This window comes from Tachypleus tridentatus, chromosome 9, assembly GCF_004210375.1.
Source record: "Tachypleus tridentatus isolate NWPU-2018 chromosome 9, ASM421037v1, whole genome shotgun sequence".
Lineage (NCBI taxonomy): Eukaryota > Metazoa > Arthropoda > Merostomata > Xiphosura > Limulidae > Tachypleus > Tachypleus tridentatus.
Genome location: NC_134833.1, coordinates 92,499,004 through 92,526,149, shown reverse-complemented (window position 1 = coordinate 92,526,149; position 27,146 = coordinate 92,499,004). Strand labels below are relative to the sequence as shown.

The 27,146-nt window shown below is 35.1% G+C and overlaps 1 protein-coding gene across 3 annotated transcripts in view; it reads left to right on the top strand.

Annotated features, from left to right (window-relative positions):
- The window catches only part of LOC143225758 (uncharacterized), a 71,645-nt gene extending 68,145 nt beyond the window's left edge, over positions 1–3,500 (top strand). For all 3 annotated transcript variants that reach the window (XM_076455711.1, XM_076455710.1, XM_076455712.1), the window contains exon 3: positions 2,795–3,500. The gene's annotated coding sequence lies outside the window, so the exon portion shown is untranslated. The remainder of the gene's footprint in view (positions 1–2,794) is intronic.
- The last annotated feature ends 23,646 nt before the right edge of the window (positions 3,501–27,146 follow it).

Genomic DNA, 27,146 nt, shown 5'->3' with positions numbered 1-27,146 from the left:
AAATGAGAGAATAATGTGAATCAGTTTCCAAGTATTGGGTATCAGATGATGCTGATCATCTTGGAAACTCTTCTTGTTGCCGTATATGGAATGGGACAAGTTGGTACCAGATCCTATAGATCCATTGAACTTCACTTCTGTACTTAACTACTTTTTGTGCACTGTTAAATACAATGCTACACAGTTGGATATCAGTGTTGGAATCATTATGGGTGTGGAAACCCATTTTATAGTGTTACGAGCCTTAAGACTTACCACTGGAGATGGGGGTACTTCACCGTTATGCTAATCATTATTTTGTGACATATCTACGAAGAAAAATAATTGTATTTCCTTCGTATCCTTTGTTTTTCAAGCTGGTAGTTTACCTGAAACCTTGCAGTATTTTAACAGCTCTTCTGGTATAAATTATTACATAATTGACTAAGTCGCTTTAATGTATACACACATATGTATTATGTGAATTCACGACACATTCTTTGTTAATAATTCAAATAATACACTAAACTTAATTTTCTATTGCTTTTAAAAATTATGCATAACTATGGGAATCAGACTCTGTCCCCTTGCGACGAAAACGATTATTAAAACGTTTATTGAAGAATGTACAATCTAAATGACTAACATTACCACACTCACTCAGTCAGAACATGGCCCGGCATTGCCAGGTGGTCAAGGCGCTCGACTCGTAATCTTAGGGTCGCGGGATCGAATTCCTTTCCCATCAAACATGCTCGCCCTTTCAGCCGTGGGGTCGATATAATGTACGGTCAATCCCACTATTCTTTGGTAAAAGAGTATCCCAAGATTTGGGGCGCAGATAGCTTAGTTACTTTGCGCCATAAAACTACAAAAACACTCACCCACCTACCCAACCGCGGTGGGTGGTGATGACTAGCTGCCTTCCCTCTAGTCTTACACAGCTAAATTAGGGACGACTAGCGCAGATAGCCCTCGTGTAGCTTTGCGCGAAATTCAAAAATAAACAGTCAGAATATCACAGGGCTTTTCCGTCATAACTATAAAAACATTTTCGGATGCATTTAGAAGTCATGTTTGTACTGCTTTGGGATTACACGACTTAAATGTTAAAGTTAGCACTATGTAGATGAGTGATAGTAACATAATGCCACTGTTCCATTGAAACGGAGACCGAAGTTAAACTACCATAAGAATAGTATTTTTGAATTAAAAAATAAAATTACGTTAACTAAATTAGTCTACATATGTGTACTACATTGTTATAATAGTGACAAATTATAGCAGGGATATTATGTATAATATTTTACACAACAAACGCAATCGATGACAAGAAGTATAGAATGTGGACGATTGTCTGGCTTCTGCCATACGCATGCGCATTACCGACAAAGTTTAGATTGTGTTAAAAGTGGCTGGTACTTTCGTAAAGAGTTCGAAACCATTGATTAATTTCAGTTTTCGTGATAAAAAAGAAAGAATCGTCAATAGCCGCGGCATTTGAAATATCTTTAAGCAGGATAAGAGTAAATTATTCTATGAGACTTTTTTTTCTCCATTTTATCAGCTATATTTTTGTGCGCCAACAGTATTGAGCGTATACCCGTTTCTATTTCATTATTCATCAGAATCTCTATCAACCTACCCTTAAACTGAAATTCTTCTAGGCAGTATTATAATAAATTAATTTGTAAAACCTTTGGCTGGACAAAAACTGAGTACAAAACTGTAATTAGATTTCAAACCTCAGCCCCGAAGTTTGCACAAAAATAACTTTTTACCGACCCCCTTTGGGAACCTGGATATTTTATGAAAACTGTTTTATGGGGTTTCTTCGAAAACGAACCTGAAATTTACCATTTATTTATATTAAAACACACAAATAAAAAGGTCCACTAATTACCGTTCGTAGCTTGGCTAAAGAGGTTAAATGTTCATTATAGTGGCCCTGTAAACATGAGCCATAGTCCCACGGGTTCGCTAGTTTCATAAGGAATTTTAGAAACTGTGCAAACTCCCTCATAGTCAGCGATTCGCTGATTGTTTTTTAAATATTAGTGTGTGTGTTTTCTTATAGCAAAGCCATTTCGAGCTGTCTGCTGTGTCTAGTGAGGGGAATCGAACCCCTGATTTAGCGCTGTAAGTTCGAATCCCCGTCACACCAAACATGTTTGCTCTTTCAGGCGTGGGGGCATTATAATGTGAGGGTCAATCCCACTATTCGTTATTAAAAGAGTAGCCCAAGAGTTGGCGTGGGTGATGATGACTAGCTGCCTTCCCTCTAGTTTTACACATCTAAATTAGGGACGGCTAGCGAAGATAGCCCTGATGTAGCTTTGCGGGAAATTCAAAAACAAACCAAATATTACCGCTGCCCCACTAGGAGGCATTAATATTAGTGTCATTTATTTACAATGAATAATATTTGTTTAAATAAAAGTAAAATCATTAAAGGTCACTAAGTTGGTGATGTTAATTTGGGAATTCTATTTCAAATAATATAAAGTTTATTACCGCAATATTTTTATCATCACTCTGACCTAAGCCATGGCTTGAAATCAATAATGGATTCATCGAGGATGCCCCCCCCCCAGTGGCACAGCTGTATGCTTGCAGACTAACAACGCTAAAAATTGGGTTTAGATACCCGTGGTGGTCAGAGCACAGATAGCGCTTTGTATAGTTTTGTGCTTAATTCAAAACAAAATAATTGACGATATTATTTTCAATTTCTCTGTTTCTTGCGTTCTTTCTCTTAAACAGTTTTTATATCGACTAAAATTCCAGTGATTTAATTAAATTATTTATTTTTCAGGTACATGAAATTATTGAATTACTGCTAGATATTCATCATTCATTACTTCCCGAGAACGACGATGTCGATCACGTGGATTCTGATGTTTCAGCCACCTATCCCTTCCCCACCTCATGAATTGTATCACTTTTCGTCAGATAAGGAGCTATTTATCACTTTCGCGCGTGATGTCATCTCTCGTAAAAATGTTCGAGTGGTTCTAACACATTATCTCGGTGGTTCTAGAGCTTCTGACTGTCTAGTTTCACAGATCGTTCCAGTTGAATTTAGTTTCAATGTTTGCGAGTTATTGTGGGATGTACTTTTGTCTCTGGATTAGCTTTAGAATGAAGTCTTACCATCTGATAAAATATGATATTTGCTTGATGGAATATAGAAATGATATGACTGTATTCTCTATATAGGATTTCTGACATAGCGTTTTAAGGAACAGTGATGTAAATATCGATTTATAAATGGTAAAATCAACAATATTGAATAACTAGTGTCAACCATTCTTAGCTGCTTACACGTATAGTGGCTCCTGGTGTTTTTCTCTAGTTTCGCTCATATTCTACCAAGAAAAACAGTAGAAATTACAAGTTCCAGTTCCATTCGAAGAGGATAAAAAAATAATAGAAGAGACCAGCAACACCTGTTGTATTCCAACAGAAAAAAAAGTAGCGGAAATGACCACGAGCTCTGGTCGGATACAAAAGAAAGAAAAGGAAGACATGAATGACGTGAAAAGTTTTCAGGAACAGTTTTTGTAATAAAAATCGAAATACAAAACCTACGATTTCTTAAGCCCAAAAGTGAACTCACACAGTGCTTGAAGCAGCATATATGTTTCCACACTATATGTGTTTTAAACATTTTACGTTACCAGTCAAATAGATTTTTTGTTTATATTTTAGTAATTTGATGGAAAATCGGACACTATTCTGGATAATTTTTTTTACTTATTATTAGTAAGAGTTTATTTTAAAAAGTCTTTTAATCTTAAAAACCATTCAAACTTTATCGTAGAGTCTAAAAATCCCTATTGCTTATTTCGTCATGCATCCCAGTTTATATACTAGTCGTTGCCTCGGGAACTATGATAATTGGGCGACTTTTTTGTTTATAATACTCAACATACGAGGGCTGTTCAAAAAATACGCGGACTGTTTGAATTATGCGGCTCCAGTTGGTTCCAGGGGAATCCGCTTGTGTCGCTAGGTTTGCACAGATCAGCTGATTACCACGCCATTTCCCGATTGCAGATATCTTCATTTGTGTATTAGCTACGCGGTTTTAAGTGAAGTGCGATTTTTTCGTTTGGCGGATTTCAGAATGAATGATCTGAAGGAGCAACGACTTGCTGTGAAATTTTGTGTTAAACTTGGAAAATCTGCGACTGAAACTTTTGCTTTGCTTAACACGGCTTACGGTGATGTTGCTATGAAGCGTACGGCATGTTTCAAGTGGCATGAACGTTTTAAGGATGGTCGACAGTCCATTGAAGATGATGAGCATCCTGGACGTCCTTCCACGTCAACTGACGACCCACACGTCGACAAAATCAACACCCTGGTGCGGGCAAATCGACGTCTGACTGTCAGGGAGCTTGCTGAAGAGTGTGGGATATCAGTTAAATCTTGTTACGAGATTTTGACCGAAAAATTGAAGATGCACCGCGTTGCTGCGAAATTTGTGCTTCAGAACTCGTGAGTTTTTGGCCAAACACTCGATCACTGTTCTTCTCCACCCCCCTACTCACCTGACCTTGCTCCTTGCGATTTTTTCTTGTTCCCCAAACTCAAAAGACCCTTGAAAGGAAGAAGATTTGAGACGATTCCCGAGATTAAGGCAAATGCGACGAAGAAGCTGGAGGACATTACAAAAGAAGCGTACCAGGACTGTTTCAACAAGTGGAAACAACGTTGGGATAAGTGTGTGCGTTGGGAAGGAGAGTACTTTGAAGGGGTTCCAGACCTGTAACTTCTAAATAAAGTACATTTTGTTTTATGACGTCAGTCCGCGTATTTTTTGAACAGACCTCGTATTATAATCCAGCTTTGATGAGATTCGGATAACCCCGTGAAGAGCTGATATCGTATGCTCGTTTCAGTGAGTACTATAGAGGATATGTAAAACAGTTGTGTAGATATATATATATATATATATAGTTATGTATGTACATATATACATCAGAATTATTGTCATATAGGTCACCGTTTGCTCACTTTTTTGTTTGTTTATTTCACTTGTGACGTTTTATGTTTGGCAGCTGATTTGTGCCAAACACTTCTGTAGCGTAGTACAGTTAATCTGTATATTAATGTTTTTGTTTCTTTGTAAGTTTAGTGAACTCATCTGGTGCTCAAGTTCTTTGTAAATATCATTTTAAACACTAGGCTTGAAAGAATGCTCATTAAAGGGTCCTTTTTCTCTCGTTTTTTTTCTAATTCTGTACAATATTTGAAGCCTTGTTGTCATAAGTGGGTTGGCTACTCTAGAAAAAATTATGTCATAGGGAATAAAGGAACAGCAGAAACTATGACATTTTCGTGTTTCACGCACTCTTACTAATATGGACTTTTCATTGGCAAACAGATATTTCAAACTATATATATATATGTATATTGTAGTTTAAGGAAAGGACTTTCAAACAGTTTATATGTTTTGTAGAATTAGGATATAACTTTCAAACATTATATATGTATATATTGTAGTTTGAGGACAAAACTTTCAAATGATGTACAGATTGAGCAGTTGATTGAATTTCAATGCGGATTTTTTTAATATAACTTTTTAAGCTACAAGCGTCTTATTTCTGAAATTCAGATTAGTACATACATACTGATTTCTCTTGTTCAATTTCTGTGACGTGATCAACAATACTTACCATGAAGTTTTCTTATTGTCACAAGCACAAATACATTCCAACATATACACATATTTACAAGACTCACCATAAGTTTTACTATTGTCACAAGCACAAATACATACCAACATATACACATATTTATAATACTAACCATAAGTTTTCTTATTGTCACAAGCACATATACATACCAACAAATACACATACTTTATTACTAAGTTCTGTATTTCTCAAACTGGTCTATATAAATTAAAGTATAGGTCACCACATTATCACTACTTAAGTGAAAAGGCGCAAACACGATAAGCAGTTGACAGTAAAAGAGAAAGAATACAAATTTTTAAGGCTTAAAAAAAGTCACTTACTGTGTGACAAAACTGACAAACTTTATTCTCCCTGTAAAACAAGTATTATGGTTTATGTGACCTATCATAGAGAAAAGTCTTTCACCTTGTCATATTAACTAAACGTCATATAGAAATATTGATTGTAAAATGTATTAATATTTCTTACAGCCTCTCTTTTGTTTCGATGCAGTACATGTTATGTGCATTTTATTCAATGATTTTACGTTTTACGATCTCTTTTAGTTTGGATATATCCCGGTTGTCAGTTGGTTCATTATAAAGGCAATAATTGGACGAGACTATTCATACGTTTACGCATTAAAATATTTAGCCCTAAAGAAAGTACTATACACTTTCAGAAGAGAACACGACTTCTTTTCATAATTGTCTTTTTGAACGTTAATAAACTGTATTTTAAGGTCATGAGCCACTCGATGTTTCATTTTATAGGAATCGAAACTTGTTTCAATAGATATAACTTGTAGTTAGTCCAGTATATCAGTTTTTTTTTCTTTGTTGTTTTCTGTTTGAAAATACTATGACATAGCTTAAATATTAATAATAAACAACTCAGAGTTTATCTAATTTACGACAGAAGCGACATCTGTTGGTAAAGTCTATGTCGTAGTATCAATCTGAAACGAAAATTTGAACTTAACTAGTTTTTGTCGTGAGAAGGTCAGACATTGTTAATAAAGGTGTTTTTATGTATTTAAAGTCAGTACGTTCAATACTCTTTAAGTTTGTAGTTTAAACTTAAAACTAATTAATGATTGTTTTCTTAGGAACTTCTAAGCATTTCGTATTGCTATTGTGAATAATATTGTGATTTGGCAGACTTTAGATAGATATTTGTTTATTTAGTAAATATATAAATGTTTTAGGTATATATATATATAAATACGTTGATGTACTGAATTTTGTATGTCATTGTATAAATAATTGTTTGGTGTTTTTAACTGTGAACAATTACACTCACCCATGAATTGCTCAATCTAAATACTTCCTTTCTGTGTACAGTTAAACTCTAGGTTAAAACCTCAGAAGATAAGTAAGCCTGTGATTGAGTGCCCATCCTCCACCTGTTGGTCTATTCTCTGTTTGTCCCGATAGGTGGAGCGTCACTGTGATGAGATCCTCTTTTGGTGGATGTGATGTTACTATTGTTGAATTTTTAAAATTGTTGTAAATGGAACATCATGGTTAAAAGACACCAGTGTTTTTTACTGTTTCTTTCCCTCAAACCTCTCCCAATTTTAGTTACCCGTTCCTACATTGGACCATCCTCCAATTAAGATAATCCGTTCGTACATTGTACCCTTTTCTTAATTTGGACTGTCTGTTCGTTCGCTAGCCTCGTACTATACTCGGAATTATCCGAAAGTACACTATAACCTTCCCTCAATCTGCATTGTCTGTTCTTACATTAAACCGCTCTCTCAGTATGGGTTATCCGTTCATATAATGCACTTTCCCTCAATCTGGATCATCCGTTCGTACATAAAAGCCAGGTGTGATACAGTTCACATGAAGTATTTTAGTATGTAATGTAGATCTTTTGCACAAAAATAATAGAACGTTCACGATTTTCTTCGTATTTTGTACATGTATTTTGTCTTTCATTTAAAGATATATATATATATATATATATATCAACAATGGGAATAAAACTTTTGAAACTATTAAAGATGGCTATGATGTGTATCTTGGATTACTGGAGATGAAACTATTAAAGATGGCTATGATGTGTATCTTGGATTACTGGAAACACATATTTGATTGGGAATGAAAGTTTTTAGTTGAAAAGCCCTAAGTCAGCAGCTTTATAAGTAACTAAAGAAACACGAAACGTGTTGTTACACTAATTGCAAAACTCATTGCGAAACTTAATATACTTTCAAGACTTTAATTCAATTAATAATCGAGATAGTGATCATATTTTCTGTATTACGTTAATCCCACTACATTTGATAATTTGGCAAAATCGCTTATGCCCATCGTATTGCATCGATTATATAACTGTAGAAAAGAAACAAAAACAACTTAGCTTTCACATTTCGAATGAGTTAGAAACGAAATGTGGCAAATAAGTACGCTCCGGTTAAAATGTGTTTGTAGAGGATACATTTCGGATCAAGTAATTAGAGATAAAATATATGTTGACAGAAGAACTGTAAATCTGGAAGTGATCTCGGCTTGTGTCAATATTTCTACAACTGTCTACAGAAAGTATTGTATCAAAGAATTACTAAAATGTCTTTTAAAATTTACACAAACTCTAACAAAGTATTAAGAACTAGTTAATCAAGTTTTGGTAGAACTAAGAAAATATTTTAACATGTCAAGGAAAGATAATTATAGCTGTTGACCTTCGACACTGAATTTGTATGCGTTAAGGATTAATTAATCACAACTGTTACTGTATTAAACATTGTTTCGATATATCAATAAAGTTAACAACGGTAGTATGTTAAAAATACCTAAAACATGTTCTTTAATGTATTAAATGAGAATAACTCACACCATTCTCTGCCATTCCTATCAAATACTGCTTCGATTTGTTAAGAAAAATTAACCAAAAAATTACTATTCTTATCACATACTATATTTGCTACCTTAATAAAAAATCAATCACAGCAGCTGTCTTGAATACAACTAAGAATCATCCACAAATGCCAACAATACATACTGTTAATTAAACACACTTTTCTATTATAAGACTATGTTACACAAATTTTGTTCCTGGATAGTATGTATTATCTCTTAATTGCTTATGTTGTAAAAGTACAAAAAATGGCCATTATTTCCTTCAAACTTTGCTTTTGTGACTTGGATAGTGAAATTTAGAAATTAACCTATTTTTTATACATAAACGAACAAATTTGCAGACTTTAATTCACATAAGGTCTGAATAAAACAACATATGAATCAAGATTTGCATGTATCTATACTAAAGTTATACAAAAATGTTTAGAAGTGAGTAGTTTTTCGAGATTTGTGACTGTAATGGAAATAACTTTCACGTATCAGCCCCCAAATATAGTCTCCCATCATGCTTTCGTTATACACTCCTTGGTAGCGGCGTTCAAAGTTCAGTATATCTTGGTGGAAGCGCTTGCTTTGCTCATTGAGGTGCACCGAATGAGCCAAAGGAAGAGACGGATACTTATTCCCGTTATGGAGGAGCACAGCTTTGAGGCTTCTGGATGAGCTATCAATAAAGAGGTGCCACTCATTCTAGTTACTGGCAATTTCAATACCCTCGCACAGACCGGATACATTGTGGCAGAAGTAGAACCTATCTTGACGAGTGAAGAAGCTTGAGAAATGTCGTTGACTCTTCAGCTAACTTGCGACTTGCACACTTTCATCTAACAAATCCCACTCCTTGAGTCTAGATATCAAAAGCTCGGCATTCGACTTTGTTAGACCAAGATCTCTGATCAAGTAATTGAGGTATCTTTGGCTGGCGTAGTATGGATTTCTCTCAACAGCCGCACCTCTGAAATTGTAACCTGGATCTTCAACGTCTACCTTCTCATCTGATTTGCTGCTATCTTCTGAGGATGGCTGCTTTCTATCTGACGAACTGGGTACAGAGAGCTCAGGACAGTGTAACACTAGGGCGATGGATGATGGAAGGTCCGGATACATTATAGCAGATGAATTATTGCCAGCCCGACGTTTGGAAGGGTCCACCATGCAGAAATAGTAATTGCTAAAGTGGTCAGTGGATTCACACTAAATTCTTAAAATAGTGAACTTCATGGCTCTCTTTTCCCCCCTCTCTACCATCCTGCAAAAGAGCAAAATAAAATTGTTATTATGAAGAATAAATTTATTTCATCCACAACTTATGTGTAAGAGGTTCATGCAAAATATCTTATGGAATATTTTTTCTATACTGTTGGAAATTAAAATAAAAAGATATTTGAATTTTAAAAGGTCTAAAATTTATATAATATAAAATCTTACTATTCAAGCAAGCAAAAATTGTCCATCTTGCCTTTTAGATTTTTTTTTTTTTTGCAGTGCTCGCAGGTAAAATGAGGTGCCCAGGGTTTGTCTTTATCCCGACAGGCATGCCGAAATATGTCTTGTAGGCTTCACACATTTTAGCAGATGCTGTCACAGAGTACTTTTTCCCTCTTGTCATGATAAATTGGTGACATACATAGCAGAATGCGTCTGGAGAATGCTTGCAGCTTCTTGATGCCATCTCTGGTAAAATCAGATAGGTCTATGTGTTCTCTTAGGCAGCTAGAACTAAACTGAAATGGTGAGCCCCTGCATATATATATTACTATGGAAAGTTCTAGAAAATTCTAAAAGATTCTTGAAATTTCTCGTAAGTTCTACAACATTCTATAAAATTCTTGTAAGTTCTACAACATTCTAGAAAGTTCTTGAAAATTATTGTAAGTTCGAGAAAATTCTCTATCAGCTACTCAGCACTGAATCTATCTGGAATGTTCTGTAAAATGGGTAAATTTGAAATTTTCATTACCCAGGTCACAAAAGTAAGTTTGAAGAGAAAAATAGGTCTTTTCCATTTATCTTAGGCATAAGCAATTGGGAAATAACACTTTCTGCCCAGGAACAAGAAAAAGTAAAAATTTTGCTACATAGTGTAATAGACGGAGACTGTTTTGATGCACCGAAAAAGTTTTGTACACAGTTTGTGGAACTATTCCATTTATTAAGTTAAACGTATAGTGACTCGAATGCTTTAATTCCTGAAGCTCAAAGAATATTTGTTCGATTTGTTTCGAGAAATATCATATAAATAAATAAATAAAAAACGTCTTTGCTATGAACAAAGGTTCACCTTAAGAACTGGGTATTCATTTCGCTGAACAACACGTGTTTGTATTCTCTATCTGCTTAAGTGGACCATTTATTTTGTATATAATACTAATAATAATCTCTTTGCGTTAAACTCTAAAGCAAAGTCCAAAATTGGATCACATAATTATTTTATGCCTTAAGGTAATTCGTTCTGGTTGTTTAAAATGTGCAGCTTGCCTTAATTTTTCACAGAGGACGAAACAAATTGTCTGAAATGACCAGCGGTTCTGGATGGCCAAAGAACAGATAATACAGAATGACTAACATCACCAGCGACCTTGGATGACTACAATTCCGTATGAGTACTCTCGATGTAAGGTAGGAGGGTGAATAAATGCAGTGCCTGGTGAATTACACGATTCCTTCTCACTCCAGGACTGGACTAACGTTTCGCTTTAGTTCAACTATAATACTGTTTTTTCGACTAAATTTTTTTAACTCACATTGAAAATATATAGACATAGCAGCTTGCAGTCATAAGGAAGAAAATACAACAAATAATGGGACTACAAGTGATCATTTCAATCACCTTTCTTAGATCACAAATAATTTTGTATATATCCTTATCATGTTTATTTGGTCTGAAATGCACTGTGGTAATCTTTATCTGAATTACGTAAATGACAGATTTAGTTATGTCCTCAGTAAATTATAAGGTTATCAGGAAATAGTAAGTTGGGTTAGGACGCTCGAGGTGTGTAATCTGTCGAGGCTGAAAACGGCAAAATGGAAGATGTGCAACAAACCAAAAACACTAATGTCTTTATTCAAATGATACAGTCCTAAGACGGCTTTCAACAAGCGGATACAAATTGTTGGTTTCCATTATTAAACTCCAAATTAGATAAAAATAAAATAGCGAGACACAGATATATGTCTGCTGGAGGGATAGCGATAAGTCAACGGACTTACGACGCCAAATGATGAGGTTAGATTCCCCCGGTTGGTACATTATACAGCCCAATGTGGCTTTGCTTTACAACAAATAATGTATAAATTGGAGAAAGATGAAGTTGTGCTGGTACGAATGCAACAAATGATATCATATTGACTTCCAAAGACCCAAGTTGTGTAATGACTATCAAAGTTCCTGGTTGTGTATTTCTTACCAAAAAACCAAGGGGTCTAAGTGACTTTCAAAGAACCTTCACACTAGTTGTATTATCATCGGGTTGTGTTGAAATATCAATTTCAACCTCTGATTACTTGTTTTTTGTTGTTGTTTTTTAATTTCGCACAAAGCTACTCGAGGGCTATCTGTGCTAGCCGTCCCTAATTTAGCAGTGTAAGACTAGAGGGAAGGCAGCTAGTCATCACCACCCACCGCCAACTCTTGGACTACTTTTTTACCAACGAATAGTGGGATTGACAGTTACATTATAACGCCCCCACGGCTGAAAGGGCGAGAATGTTTGGCGCCCTGATTACTTCACAGGTCAATTGTATTCATCGTTTTGGAAGGGCATCTCGTGCATATTTTATTTCCGTTCTTACAGAGATACTTTCTTTCTATCTTACTGCTCTGAGATCGAGTTGAAGGATAATAACTGTACACTATGTTTACTCATTCCATCACACTAGTCGAGTTCAAAGAAGAAACGAAACAAAAAACGGCTGAGCTTTGATAGGTTATGACCTGCTTTTCCTCAGGCCTCGAAAATAACAGTAATAACACTAACGTTGTAGGGTAGCAGAGAAGGTGGAACATTCTGAAGTGAAGGACAATAGGAGCTTGATGAATGGTCAAGACAGTATAATTACAACGAACAAGAAAAATACTTAAGTATTATTAGCATGTGGTTTCAAGGGAAGAGCAACAAGGCTTAACGTTCTCCTGCCGTAACGATAATTTTATCGACAAAACTTGGAATATCATCTGCTTAGGCTGACATTATCTGTTTGATATCCTGAACACAAATCTCTTTGCTGGAATCAGTGAAAAGTTCCCATAGCAAATTAGCCATACTTTGTTCACCTTTCTCTGTTTCGTACGCTTTCTTCTCCACTTAAAATTGGATTTGTACTGTCTACTCTGATATAAACTTAGGCGGCCCGGCATGGCCAGGTGGTTAAGGCGCTCGATTTGTAATCCGAAGGTCGCGGGTTCGAATCCCCTTCACACCAAACATGTTCGCCTTTTCAGCCGTAAAGGCGTTGTAATGTTACGATCAATCCCACTATTCGTTGGTAAAAGAGTAGCCCAAGAGCTGGCGGTGATGACTAGCTGCCTTCCCTCTAGTCTTACATTGCGAAAGTAGGGACGGCTAGCGCAGATAGTCCTCGAGTAGCTTTGCGCGAAATTCAAAACAAACAAACAATAAGCTCAGGCCGTTCCAGCAAGATTCAATGAAAATTTCGAAGTGTGATTACATCTAGAAGGGAAAAAAGTTTCATTAAAACATACTTTATGCCACTGTAATTTTTTATCAAACTCTCCAAAAATTTAAGTATAGGAAATAATTTCGAATCTATAATAGATATGATAAGCAAAAGCCCTCTTTTTTTGAGGGGGGGTTTACCTTTTACTTCTTAACTATCCCAACAAAGATGGTTTGATTTGTTTTGAATTTCTCGCAAAGCTACTTGACGGCTATCTGCTCTAGCCGTCCCAAATTTAGCAGTGTAAGACTAGAGGGAAGGTAACTAACTCTTGGGCTACTCTTTTACCAACGAATAGTGGGATTGATCGTAACATGTAACACCTTCCACGGCTGAAAGAGCGTGCATGTTTGAAGTGACGGAGATTCGGACCTACGACCTCGAATTACGAGTCTAGCACCTTAACCACCTGGTCATGCTGGGCCACCATCAATATAGATGTTTTGACAGTGAACAGTGAATGGCGCGTTTATTGTGTTCTGTGTATTTGTTTAGATACTTTGGTTGCTCGTATACCGTAATCCATTTGTTTGTCTGAAAGACAAATAATGGGGTCATTGAGATCGATATATGTTATGGGCTTCAAAATGTTGTGCACAAAGAAATTGCATAAGGTCAGAGGTGACCGATATGATCCTGTGCTGGAAATCAGTAGTTAATGATTTTATTTAGTTCTTACATTTATACCTTTTTAGTGTCCCTAACGCGTGTTTTAAATATCGCAAACATAACACGTAGCTACTGTAGCAGAAATATTTACATCTTAAAATATTTTGTGAAAATGTAGAACGTTTGTGTGTGTTTTCTTTTAGCAATGTCACATCGGGCTATCTGCTGAGCCCACCAAGGGGAATAGAACGCCTGATTTTAGCGTTGTAAATTTGTATATTTACCGCTGTACTAGCGGTGGGGGGCAAATGTAAAGCGAAAGATAGACCTAGGTCATACATTATATCACCGAAGACGTTTTTTCAAAATTGTAAATATTTTTTCTTGAGTAACTTTGAAACGTAATTAAGATCGAAACGTTCCTTCCGGCAAGTTTATAAAGGAATTTTTTTCTTATTTAAAGTAACTGCTTTTGATTTGATTACGAGGATTTCTCTTAGAGTCGAGTGGATACTACTAATTTTGATTTTTTTTTTAATAGCAAAGATATGGTGAATGGTGTCAAACAGGAACAACAGAACCAACTCCGTTATCTTTTCTAGCTTAGCTGCTTATTTACTGAGATGTGCACAGCTCGAATTTAATTTAGTAGAAATTCAGTAATTAATTAATTGTATCTGAGGAAAAATTCTCTTCAATATCTTAAACAAGAAGCTTATAAACTGTTGTTTTTTTAGTTCAAAGTTACAAATGGGCTATGTGCATTTTGTCCACTGCGAAGAAACAAACCTCGGATTTTTACGTTGTGAAACATCAATAACTTAATCTCGGTTATAAACTAATTCTACCAGTTGTCGTCTGTTTGACACTGACTGTATTATCGTCGTATAATCTGGACGTTTGCCTAATACACGGCCGAATTAGCGATTCGCCTGTAGTAACAAATGTGGATGGTCAGTCCTCAGGTCAGTAACATTTTCCTCACTTCCATTCTAGAGAAATATCAGACAGTAGTTTGTTTACCGATGAAACATCTAGACGACACACCTTTTAAGCTTATACGGAGAATTTTTAGTAACCCCTGCTATAAATGATATGCACATTACGACCTGGGGCCATTAGGAAGCTGCGGGGGACGAGTAGAAAAACATTTGATCAGGGTAGGGCTACCACGAAAAGTAGCCGCGCGGTAGCGATATGTGCGCAAGATTGTAAGTCTATCATTAGTATAATAGTAGGTCTGGGAACAGGTTGCCAGCCGACGCCGCTGGGTGCGCTATTTACCCACCCCCATAGCCTGGACAGAATCTAACCTGTTATCTAGAGGCGGGTGTCTGATGTACACGTAATGAAGTCGGGTTTAAAACCCCGTTCTTAGGTACTCAACTAATCACTATCTACCATTGTTCTCCAACTTAAGACATTCCCCCTTGTGTTTTTTTTCACTAATTTTACACTGAGATGAGTTGTTGTCGTGTCAATCAGCAACACATGCACTCATTACTTTGGTTTGAATCAGTAGCCTGACTCCCTGCCACATTCTCTCACGTGCACGTCACGTATACAGTGCTTCGTCTGACGACTCAACCGGGAGTCTATCCAGCTATATATATACCAACAATACAATTATGGATTGTTTTAGCGCCATCTGCTTTGCCGCAGGAAAAATCGCACACTTTGTGGCCGTGGGCGCATTATATGTGCGACGGGCAAATTCCATTATTCAGTAAGAGTAGCCAAGATTTGGCAATGTATACTTTATTAATCCAGTTATCAGGCCCAGAGAGCGTATATATATATCCTTTACGTAGTTTTGCACAATAGCTTTAAAGAAACTAAATAACTGCTGTCAACAGAATATCCAATAGAAATGTTATATTTATAAACACACACATTAAGGTATACATCAGGTTCTATCGGATTTCAATCAGTTAACTCTTTGAAAACTATAGTTTCCTAAGCCACGTGGATACATGGACACATTCCCTGTTTCAATTAAGTTATAATACTTGTTTACTCGGATTAAAATTTTTTCATATGCTATTATTAAGTTCACCGGTATACACGTTTTTTAACATAGACTGAATCAAACGTTGTCCAAAGTTAGCTCGGTACTTGTCGCTTGTCGATGTTGATAAAAAAACTACAATATTTGTTATTGTAGCAGTGATCATATAGTAGAACTACTGAATGTTATAGTTGTAATCATATATCAAAGTAAATGGGTACTGGGCCAGTGATTATATGTGCATTATGTAGAACATGGGGGCTCTAGAAAGAATAATAGTTTTGAAGTAACTATAATAATGCCCACTATAAGGTTTATCACGTAGTGCTAAATGATTTTTCAATTGCCTGAAGGAAAATCCATTCAAAATCCTTGTCTTATTGATTGACCTATCGCTTCCAGTAGTCACGGCTTAGTCTCCAGTCGAAACACGTGTGGAGTTTCCAGAAAAAAAGAAAAGAAGAAAAGTTTAAACTAATTATGATGTTTGACAATATCGTGCTTCTGTGGGCACAGGCTAAACGTGCATCTACCGGCCTTCTGAAGATCGCCCATAAGGCACTTTTTGATCTTCATTAGTGACCTCTATCATGGTTTTTGTGATGAGGTTTGTAACAACTGGAGGATAAAAATTTCTAGTTTAGTGACGGACCTCTGACTTAATAATGCTTAAAGAGGTTTTTGACAAATCTGGAATTTGAAACTTGTTAACGCATTTCTTGATAGTGGTTAAAATAGCAAGATGTCAATATTATTATAATACACAGTACTGAGTTATTCATTTACATACTGATAATTTGGTTGGTGGAGATAGGAATATGTTCATATTACCAGGATACACATAGTTGTCTTGATACCACACTTGAGACTCGATGATGAAGATAGAAATATTTTAATATAACATTGTTGGCAAGGCAACATATCTTTGATTCCACGATGGAGCCAGAAAGATGTTAAAACCACAGGTTAATAATTCGTTATTTCGTGGGACCTTTAAAATATAGATGAAGGAAATATGCTATAAAGTTTAGAATAGTTTGTGAGTGGTACTTAAAAGACCTTTCATGTAATGTTTTCAAATTCTTTCATGTTAAACATGTGTGTCATTCTTTTGTAGACAGAGCTAAACATGCTTTACGTCCTGAAGCAGTTATTTAAGACAATAAAACAACTCTATTGCTAGAAGTCTTTTTTGCTTGAAGTCGAAAAACACAAGGACAAGTTATGCCTCGGGCTGACCATTTAAAAGATACCATTTAGGTGTCTGTACGAGTTATTATTGCCTGTAGATGGCAACAGCCTTCGAATAGGACATTCACGCTGAGGATAGTACGCTGTCGGGTTGATCTATTTTTTTATACTTTGTGATGTAGCTTAACCTTCAAAAATACAAATTGTCAGTTTGTTTTTGTCTAGATAAATCTATTTCTAGGAACTAATTGAATATATAAACTGTCTTAAATATGTTTGCTTAAAATCTTGCCTACATAATACATAAAATACAGGACCTTTATTTTGGTCATTTCCTTTTGGGTTGAATTCCAGAAAAATTCTTGACATGAAGAAGCTCTTAGTATATAAGTTGGCAAGTCGTTCCATTCTTGAAACAGGCAGGATCAATCCACGAAAACCTAAACTCTACCTTGTTTGTAGTACCTAAAATACCTTTCTCTTTCCAAAGTTGGTTAGAAGAACATCCTCTAAAAATCCTCAGTCATATAATACTCGTACAGAATATTGTTTCGAGAAAAAACCAAAAAAAACTTGAGGGTTAAATACATCGCTATAATTTTAGGGAATTTTTATATTTGCCATTAATGATGTTAACACACAATTAACATTATTTATATGAAAATTATTTTATCTGGACAGATCTTAAATTTGTGTTAATATATACGCCCATGACCAGAAATTACGACATCAAGCCTCTGGTAAAAAAAAATTTCCTATTATCTTAATTAGATGAAACTGCAAAATATTTATGTAGAATCAAATAACAAAAACTTTTATTAAAAGCGTTTGAGCTGCTGTCAACATATAAAAAGGTATAAGTCTTTTGACATTTATAAGTTTAAAGATTTTACCGTGAATTTATATTTTATTTCATAATTGTTTGGTTTTTTAATTTCGAGCAAAGCTACTTGAGTGCTATCTGCGCTAGCCGTCCCTAATTTAGCAGTGTGAAACTAGAGGGAAGACATCTAGTCATCACCACCCACCGCCAACTCTTGGGCTACTCTTTTACCAACGAATAGTGGGATTGACCGTTACATTATAACGCCCCCACGGGTGAAAGGGCAAACATGTTTGGTTTGACCCTCGAATTACGAGTCGGACGCCTTAACACATTTGGCCATGCCCGGCCTATTTCATAATAAAATGCACATAAGAAATAAATTTCGTTTTTTTGTAATGAACCTTCTACAAAGATGTATTTATTTAAACAGTAAGTTATTGTGTTTATATTTATCATCCATCTCTAAGAGTTACCTGACCTACCAGATAAAATGGACAACATTCATCAAAAGAAAACGGGTCTCAGGACTTAGCTTCAGAGTATTAAAATAAACTTACACTATTATACTTACAAGTTTTTACCTGTGCTGTTGATTTTTATAAAATTGGTTATCTGTCTTATACGAATTGCACTACCTGGTGTTAACTGCATTTCCACATTTAGTTTTATATTCTCGTTCCATTTTCTCATATTCGTGAAAGAGAGGGCATTAAAATTTAGAAATAATTTTATCAACCACATAACAGTGATACCACGCATGGACACTGTATTTACAACACTCGTGTTATCTTAGTGATGGTTACTATTTACATTACCATGGAACCTCGTGTTGTCTTTGTGATGGTTAATACTCATATTACTATGAAATTTCTGGTAAAACTGCAAAATTTTTACGCTTAGGATAATATGCTGTCGAGTTTATCTACGTTTTATACCTTCTGATGTAATTTAACTTTCAAAACTACAAATTGTCATTTTGGTTGTGTCTGGATAAACCTACTTATAAGAACTAATTGAATATTTAAATATTTTTATTTAAAATCCTGCATGTGTAGTGTATAAAATTTAGGGTTTTCAGTTTAGTCGTTTCCCTTAAGAAGAAACTACACCATGAACATCGTGTTGTCTTAGTAATGGTTAATATTCACATTACCATGGACCTTCGTGCTGTCTCACTGATGGTTAATACTCAAATTATCGTGGAACGTCGCGTTGTCTTTGTGATGGTTAATACTAATATTACTGGAATTTCGTGTTGTTTTTTTTAAGTGATGGTTAATACTTAGATTACCATTGTACAAATGCTTGATGAAATAGTGTATGCACTTGATTTAAAAGTGTATAAATGTTCAACAACAGACATAAAAAAATAGAATCTAAAGCATTCAACAGTTTCCCAGTTATAAAGGTTTGTTCATTATGATCATTGTCCACATGTTTATATTCTTGGTTGTTCTTTTCTTTCAGCGTAATTAAGAAAGTTTGCAAGTTTATGGACCCGGTTACGGGTCACTGGTGACCAGAATCTGTGAACCATGTCTTTCGTTGTTTTCTTCTTGTCTTTAGCGAATGCCTTCTACACAACTTATCTCTCTATTCGAAGACAAATACAGTTCATATTCCGTTAATTATCTACTTTACAGTTTCGGAATTTACTGAACCTGGGTTACGTAAGAAGGTAATTAAGTTGACACACACAAAGCCACTGTTGTTTTGATAGACCATAATGTTTGACTAGGTGTATAAATTATTATCTTGCTACAAACAGTTTTTAAATGAGTGAAGTATTTATCATATAATGAACACCATAGCTCGACCTTCATTAACACCAATTTATTTTCAAAGTCTTTGCTCTCTCTCTATATATATATTACACGATTTTCTATATAACTGCTTTTCGTTTTTGGCACTGTCCTTTATCCTTCATCTAGACAACCAACACTTCATACATTCAAGTTGATTAACTATGTTTAAATCTGTCTCCTTTGTTTAGTGGTTTTTGAGCGAAATTGAATTTAATATTTTTGTGTGTTGTTATGTTGTTAAATACTATGAAATCACCCTAAAGAGCAACTACGCTAAATAGTTTTACACAGATTGTTTTGAACTACAATTTTCATGCTCTTTGTCAGTTTTAAAGTAAATATATGAGACCAATTCTGAACTCTCATAAGACCTTTGATCTCCTATTATGTGAGCCTCAGTATTTTGAACGATCCTTCATATGTCCATACTAATTTTTATGCCTTAAGAACCTGTGAACTACTTTAGACCCTCATATGGGTGCTTAAACTCAATATTCATTTTGATTATCGTTCTCAACAAATCATTGCACATTAATGCAAATTTCATTAAATTCCAAGAGTGTTTAGTTGCTAAACTCATAGTGAAAATCACTGATAACCTTGTGTGAGTATATAAGTCACTGCTAAACCTCTTTAAGTATGTGGCCACTTCTTAACGGGTACGATGGTGTTTTTTATCGCAAAACTACACAACAGGTTATGTGCATGCTGTCCACCGGAGGGAATCGAAATCCGGACTTTAGCGTTGCAAATCTGCAAAGTTTCTGCTGAATCACTGCGAGATTAATCAGTACGAAGACTTGTCCTTTGTAGTATGGACATTTAGTTTTCAGCTTTACATGTGTTTGTTTTGTTTTTGAATTTCGCGCAAAGCTACTTGAGAGCTATCTGCGCTAGCCGTCCCTAATTTATCAGTGTAAGACTAGAGGAGAGGCAGCTAGTCATCACCACCGACTGCCAACTCTTGAACTACTCTTTTACTAACGAATAGTAGGATTGATCCTCACATTATAACGCCCTAACGGCTGAAAAGGCGAGCATGTTTGGTGCGACGGGGATGTGAACCCGCGACCCTCAGATTACGAGTCGCACACCTTAACCCACCTGGCCATGCCGGGCCTCTTTTACATGCGTTTTCCTTATGTTAGTAGCTTTAATGCGTAATATGTATGGTTACCAAATCATTAACCATTAATGATTTTTTGCTAGCTGATCATATATTGTTATATTATCAAACGTAACAAGAATTTATGATCACAGTCTCTTTTATTTAAGGTAAGATAAAATAATGACAAACAGTTTATCATGTAATGTTAATAAATCTCAGGAACTGTTATAATACAAAAGAAATATAAATATATTGAATTATTACAACAATTACCGGTAGATTTGAAATTTCGTGATATATTGTTGTTTTGAATTAACCACAAAGCTACACAATGGGCTATCTGTGCTTTGCCCACCACGGGTATCGAAACCCAGTTTTTAGCGTTGTAAGTCTGCAGACATACCCCTGAGCCACTGGGAACTTCGTGATATATGATTGTTATGTTCTTTCTATCACATTTTTTTTTCTCTGATGATCTTTCTATCCAATTCTCTATCATTTTTTTTTTCCGATCTAATGCTGTTTTAAGTTTGGGTATTTCCATCCATAAATTTTTTTGGCCTTGTGCTTAAGTAAACCTTCTGACCCATCTCTCTATCTCTGGGGAGCAAACTATTTCTGACGGCTGAGAACGTTTGTAATAATTATTTGCATAGCAACTTCACTACTAAAATATAGTTTGTTATTGCAGTGAAATATCAAAAGAAATTCATGCTTTATTCTACTCGACTTGGGATCATAACAATGTAAGATAAATGTAGTTTGTAAAACTATGATTATTTATATCACATTCATAGATTACATTAATCAGAATAAGTTTACAAGAGTTATAATGCGGATGAGTATAAACCCATTCAGACGTTCTCATCAGTCAACAGTTTGTTTGCCGAAAAACAAATATGACAAATACAGAAGAAATTGAGGTGCGAAATAAAACTATTTTCGCAGCGCCCTCTGGGGACTCGTGACTTGTTTCCTTTTTGATGGTGCGTAATCCGCTGCCGGGATAGCCATTAATAAAGAACATCGCTTACGGCATGCAATTAACTTCAGAAACCACGATTAATATTCATAGAAATGGCTACGGCAGCAACAGTATCACAAAAGGTACATTGTGTTTCAGACTTGGCACCGCCTTCTGTCCACCCACCCCGCAGAGGGTTACAGTGATCTCAACTGCAGTAAGAGTTTTCTCTATAGGTAAGAATTAATTTACATAACCCAGCCAGGGTGCTAGTCTTCGTACGTTAGGTTTAAGAAGCGGCAGTATCATACATATTGTATGAGACAGGATTTTCAAGATCAAAGGACTCATCCATATCTTTAACCGAAGTTAAATATCTCAGTCTTGTCTAAAAACAAGAGAAGCTGCGCTATAGGTCGATCAATTGAAATTTAATTATAACGTAACGTTACCAGAAATTATTATGTGGTCTAATAAGCCAAAGGTTAACATATCGCGTTAATAAACTCGCTCTTCCACCACAGTGTCAGTCAGATTAAGCGAATTCCACAATTTACTCTAGAAAGCGCTTTCATCTAATCAGTTTATTTTAAATTTAGCTGTAACGAAAGTCTTTGCCAATTCAGTTTAGCTAAATGCTAAGCTGAGACTAAAGTACGTCTTTACCTAGTCAGGTGGCTTCAAAGAAAACATTCCATTATCAGTTAAACTGGAAATTGCAGCTAACTCTAATACAACATAACATACGGAAGAAAAGAGACAACGCTTTTATCCAAATCAGTCTATCTGAACTGTAAGACTAAATAAAGAGTATTTACTAATTAGGTTTCTCTCGCAATAACTTAATTTAATATTACAGCTTTCTATAATGAAAGTCTTCAACTTATTTGTTTAATTAACAATTAATTGCAGTTTTCTATAAGTTAACCCCACAGTCGGCCATAAAGAATTTGTTCAGGGTTTTTTGTTTAACTAAACATTGCAGCTTTATATGAAGGTCTGCACCCTTTCAGCTTAATTTAATCCTGAAGATGTCTATAAAGAGCGTCTTCATTCTGTCAGTGTAATTTAATATTGCAAATGAATATTATAAACGTCTTAACCTGTCAATTTGATATAACTTTGTAGATTTGTACAACGAACGTCTTCAATTTGTCAAGTTAATATAGCATTATAGATTTCTGCAACGAACGTTTTCAACCTGTCAATATAGTTTTATGTTGCAGCTTTATATAAAGAACGTTTTCATACGGTCAGATTAAGTTCATATTGCAGCTAGGTATAGAAAACGTCTTTACCTTCTCAGTTTAACCTAAAACTAGCTAGTTACATTAAAAAAAAAAGTTTTCACCTTAGAAATTTAACTGAACATTGTAGTATCATACAATAATCATCTCACTTTAAGTTAAGACTCCAGGTTTGTATAAAGAAGTCTAGTTATGACTCCAGGTTTGTATAAAGAAGTCTTCATCCTGTCACTTTAATTTACCACTAAAGCTTTCAATGAAAACCATCTTTATCGCATCACTTTAACTTAGTACTAGCTTGATATAAAGAAAACCTTTACTCTTCCAGTTTAGGTTAATAGTGAAGATGGATACAAAGAACATTTTCCACTTGTCACTTCATTTTAACACAGCAGTTTATATAAAGAACGACTTGAAACAGTCAGTTTAATTTTACACATCAACTTCTTATATAACGAGCGTTCATCCTGGCAGTTTAATTTAATATTGCAGTTTTCTATAAGGAAGGTCTTTCGTTACACCGTTTTAATCTAACAACTACAGATGGCCATAAAAATGTCTTAACTTTGTCACTTTCTTTAACATTGCAGCATTCTACATAAAAAAACAAACTTCTACACCCTGTCAGTTAACGTAATATTTCATCTTCCAATAAGGAAAGTTTTTATTACTTCATTTTAATTAAACATCGCAAATGACCATAAAATCATCTTAATTCTGTCCATCACAGCATTCTATAAAAAACGTCTATACTCAGTCAATCGAATGTGACAGTAGCTAGCAATCTGACAGTAGCTCGCCCTCTGTCAGTTTACTTAATTATTTCAGCTTTCCAGTTAAGAAATATCTTCACCCTGAACTTAATTTCACATCGCTAGCTATACTGGAACCTTTCATCCTGTTGGTTTAATTTAACATTGCACCTGACTATTAAAAAACCTCATTACCCTCTCTGTTGAACTGAAGATCGCAGCTTTCTAAACGTACTGTTAATAACCTCTCAGAGCTAACATATCAGTTGGCTATCAATAACGTCAACTCCTGCCTATTTAATTTAATAATGCAGCTGTTTATGGGAATAATCCAAAGTTTGACAGTTTAGTCTAATATTGAAGCCTTCTGTGAAGATTGTCTTTACTAAGTACTTAATAGATATAAAAACGTTTTTTATCGTGTGAGTTTGAGTTAATGTTGCAGATGGCTATAAAACGTGTGTTTATCTTGTCAGGTTAACTTTTCAGCTTTTCATAAGGAACATCTTCACACCATCTCCATAAGTTAACACTCCAGCTGGCTATAAATAGTCCACACCTCTCTATTTAATTTAACATCAGCTAGCTACGAAGAAGGTTTTCACACTGTTCGTTTAATCTAACACTGTCTAGCTATGAAGAACGCGTTCATCTTGATAGTTTAATTAAGCAATGCATCTTTCTATAAAGAATCTCTTCACCCTGTCTGCTTAATGAACGCTGTTGAGTCCTATAACGAAATTGTTTACCCTATCAATTACTCCGAGATTGCAGTTTTCTATAAGGAAAGCATTAACGCTTTCAGTTTAATTTAACATTACTACCGTGTATAAAGAACTTCTTCATACTGGCAATATACTTTAACACTGGAGCTTTCTGTAATGAACATATTAATCAGGTCAATTTAAGTTAAAATAATAGCTGGCTGTACAGAATGTATTTGCCTTGTCATTTTATTTTAACATTGAAGCTTTTTATACTGTAAGTTTCAGTTAACACTAATTAGTTTAAAAACAAATACTTCTATCTGCTAAATTAACTTAACACTAACCAGCTGTAAAGAACGTCTTCATCTAGCCTGACACTTTCCAGAAGGAAAGCCTTAATTCTTTCAGTTTACTTTAACATTGAAACTTTATACAAGGAAACAAATCCAGCTTTCCAGTTAATTTAATACTGTAACTGGCAATAAAGGGCTTCTTCACTCTGAATGTCTAACCAAATAGATTAGCACTTTTCTATAAGTGTGTTTTCTTATAGCAAAGCCACACTGAGCTATATGCTGATTTCGCCGAGGGTGATCGAACCCCTGATTTTAGCGTTGTAAGTCTGTAGACTTAGTGCTGTATAAACGGGGGACTTTTCTACAAGGAATGACCACGTTGTAAGTTTGAGTTAACAATGTAACTTTGCTTTCTATAAAAAAAATCTTAATCCTTCCAGTTTAATTAAAGAGTAGCGAGCTGTGCAGCCCTTCGTTAATTCAGGCTAATATAAAACTGTAATTAACTTATCTACATGAATAATAATTAAAAAATCAAAATAAGTGAAAAAAACACATTAAATTTGTTTTCTTGTGAAATTTTTAATATGGATAGCTTGAATGTAAACGTTACTTTATATCTACTTGTTACAATACAGTAGAAACGACAGTCACATTAGTAATGTACTGTACAGTGCATATAGATCACCTTCCAGAGAAAGGTGTCCCACAGAGAAGTATGTGATAAACAGGAAGGAACTCTCAGAGGTGGCATTAGCTAATAGATTTATAGACTGAACCTCAACTTGTTGGAAGACGTTTTTTATTCGTTGATGGTTTTTGAAAGTGAAATATATGTTTATCTGTATATCAGTATCCCGTCGCTTAAAATAAGCTTCCAATCGATACATTAGACAGAAATATTACGATGTTTGTTTTTTAAACCAGAATTACAAAGGTGCAGTCTGCAAAACGTGAGACCAAGTACAAAAGGTAAAAATTGTGCAAATATAGTGCTTGTGATTAAAATATAAAGTAACATAACCAAACAAGGACATAACACATCGTATGTGCTTTCTTCCAAGCATAGTCCGGCATGGCCAGGTGGGTTAAGGCATTCGACTTGTAACCTGAGGGTCGCGGGTTTGAATCCCCGTCATACCAAACATGCTCGCCCTTTCAGCCGTGGGGGCGTTATAATATTACGGTTAATTCCACTATTCGTTGGAAAAAGAGTAGCCCAAGAGTTAGCGGTAGGTGGTGATGACTAGTTGCATTCCCTCTAGTCTTACACTGCAAAATTAGAAACGGTTAACGCAGATAGTCGCTTTACGCGAAATTAAAAAAACAACAAAAAAACAATCTTTCCAAATATGACAACAAAACAGGAAGTCAAAATCAAACGTAAATGATAAACACGTACGTCGGTCACTAGTTATTAAAATTAAAATAGAAATCCTGAGGAGTAAGTGGAATTCTATCTAAATACACATAAGTCAGGATACACGTCCCCCTTCAAAATGCACATGACAAACAATGCCTCACGTTTTTACGTTCATTATTTTACACTACAGCGGTTGAACATGTTAGTTGAAGAAAAGTCTTTCTGTTTCTTTTAAAGTTTTTTCTATTTACAATGGTTATCGTTGAGCAGTTCTACCAAAATTGTCCTCGTAAAATTACATATTTAAAATAGATTCTCCCTTCGACTGCAGATGCAGACAATGCTATGGTCAAAACACGTTCGTAGTGATATTTAAAACATTTGAGGATTTCCTAATAAAAGTTTAGTTTTTCTTTTTTTGAATCGAAGTGAAGATTATTATCTTGAACTTGTTTTATAGGACTGAATGAGTTTTAGTGCCTTAAACCTGTTCTGTAGGACAGAATTGAAAAAAACTGCTGTGTAAAGTGACTGTCAGGACCATGACACAGGTTATACGTGAACAGGACCAAGAAAAAGGTTGCTTGTTACATGTTACATATAACTACGTCTATGACATGTCTTACATATGACCAAGATGATAGGATGATAACAACAGAAAAAATTGTTTTGAGTGTCGCTTCTAGAAGAAGGTGATACTTCAAAATTACGTTTGTCATCTTTCGAATATTTAAAGTTGGCTCTTACTTTAGCTGTATGAGCTAAATAAACAGCGACATTTTGCTAACTATAAATGTAAATGTAAAAAACGAAATTATAAAATTAACGCCATCAATAACTCGATTAAATCTTCAAAATTGCGATAACAAGAAACTTACGATTTTGTACTGTATTGTAATTAAATTATCGATAATTGAAAGAAAATACAAATGATCAAAAAACGAGTAAAAAAAAAGTTCAAAATTTTCGCCGATATTTCATATTAATTCTAAGCCTTAAAAGTCTTGAACAACTCAAGCAGACAACTCAAAGTGCTCGGAACCTTTCGTTGCAT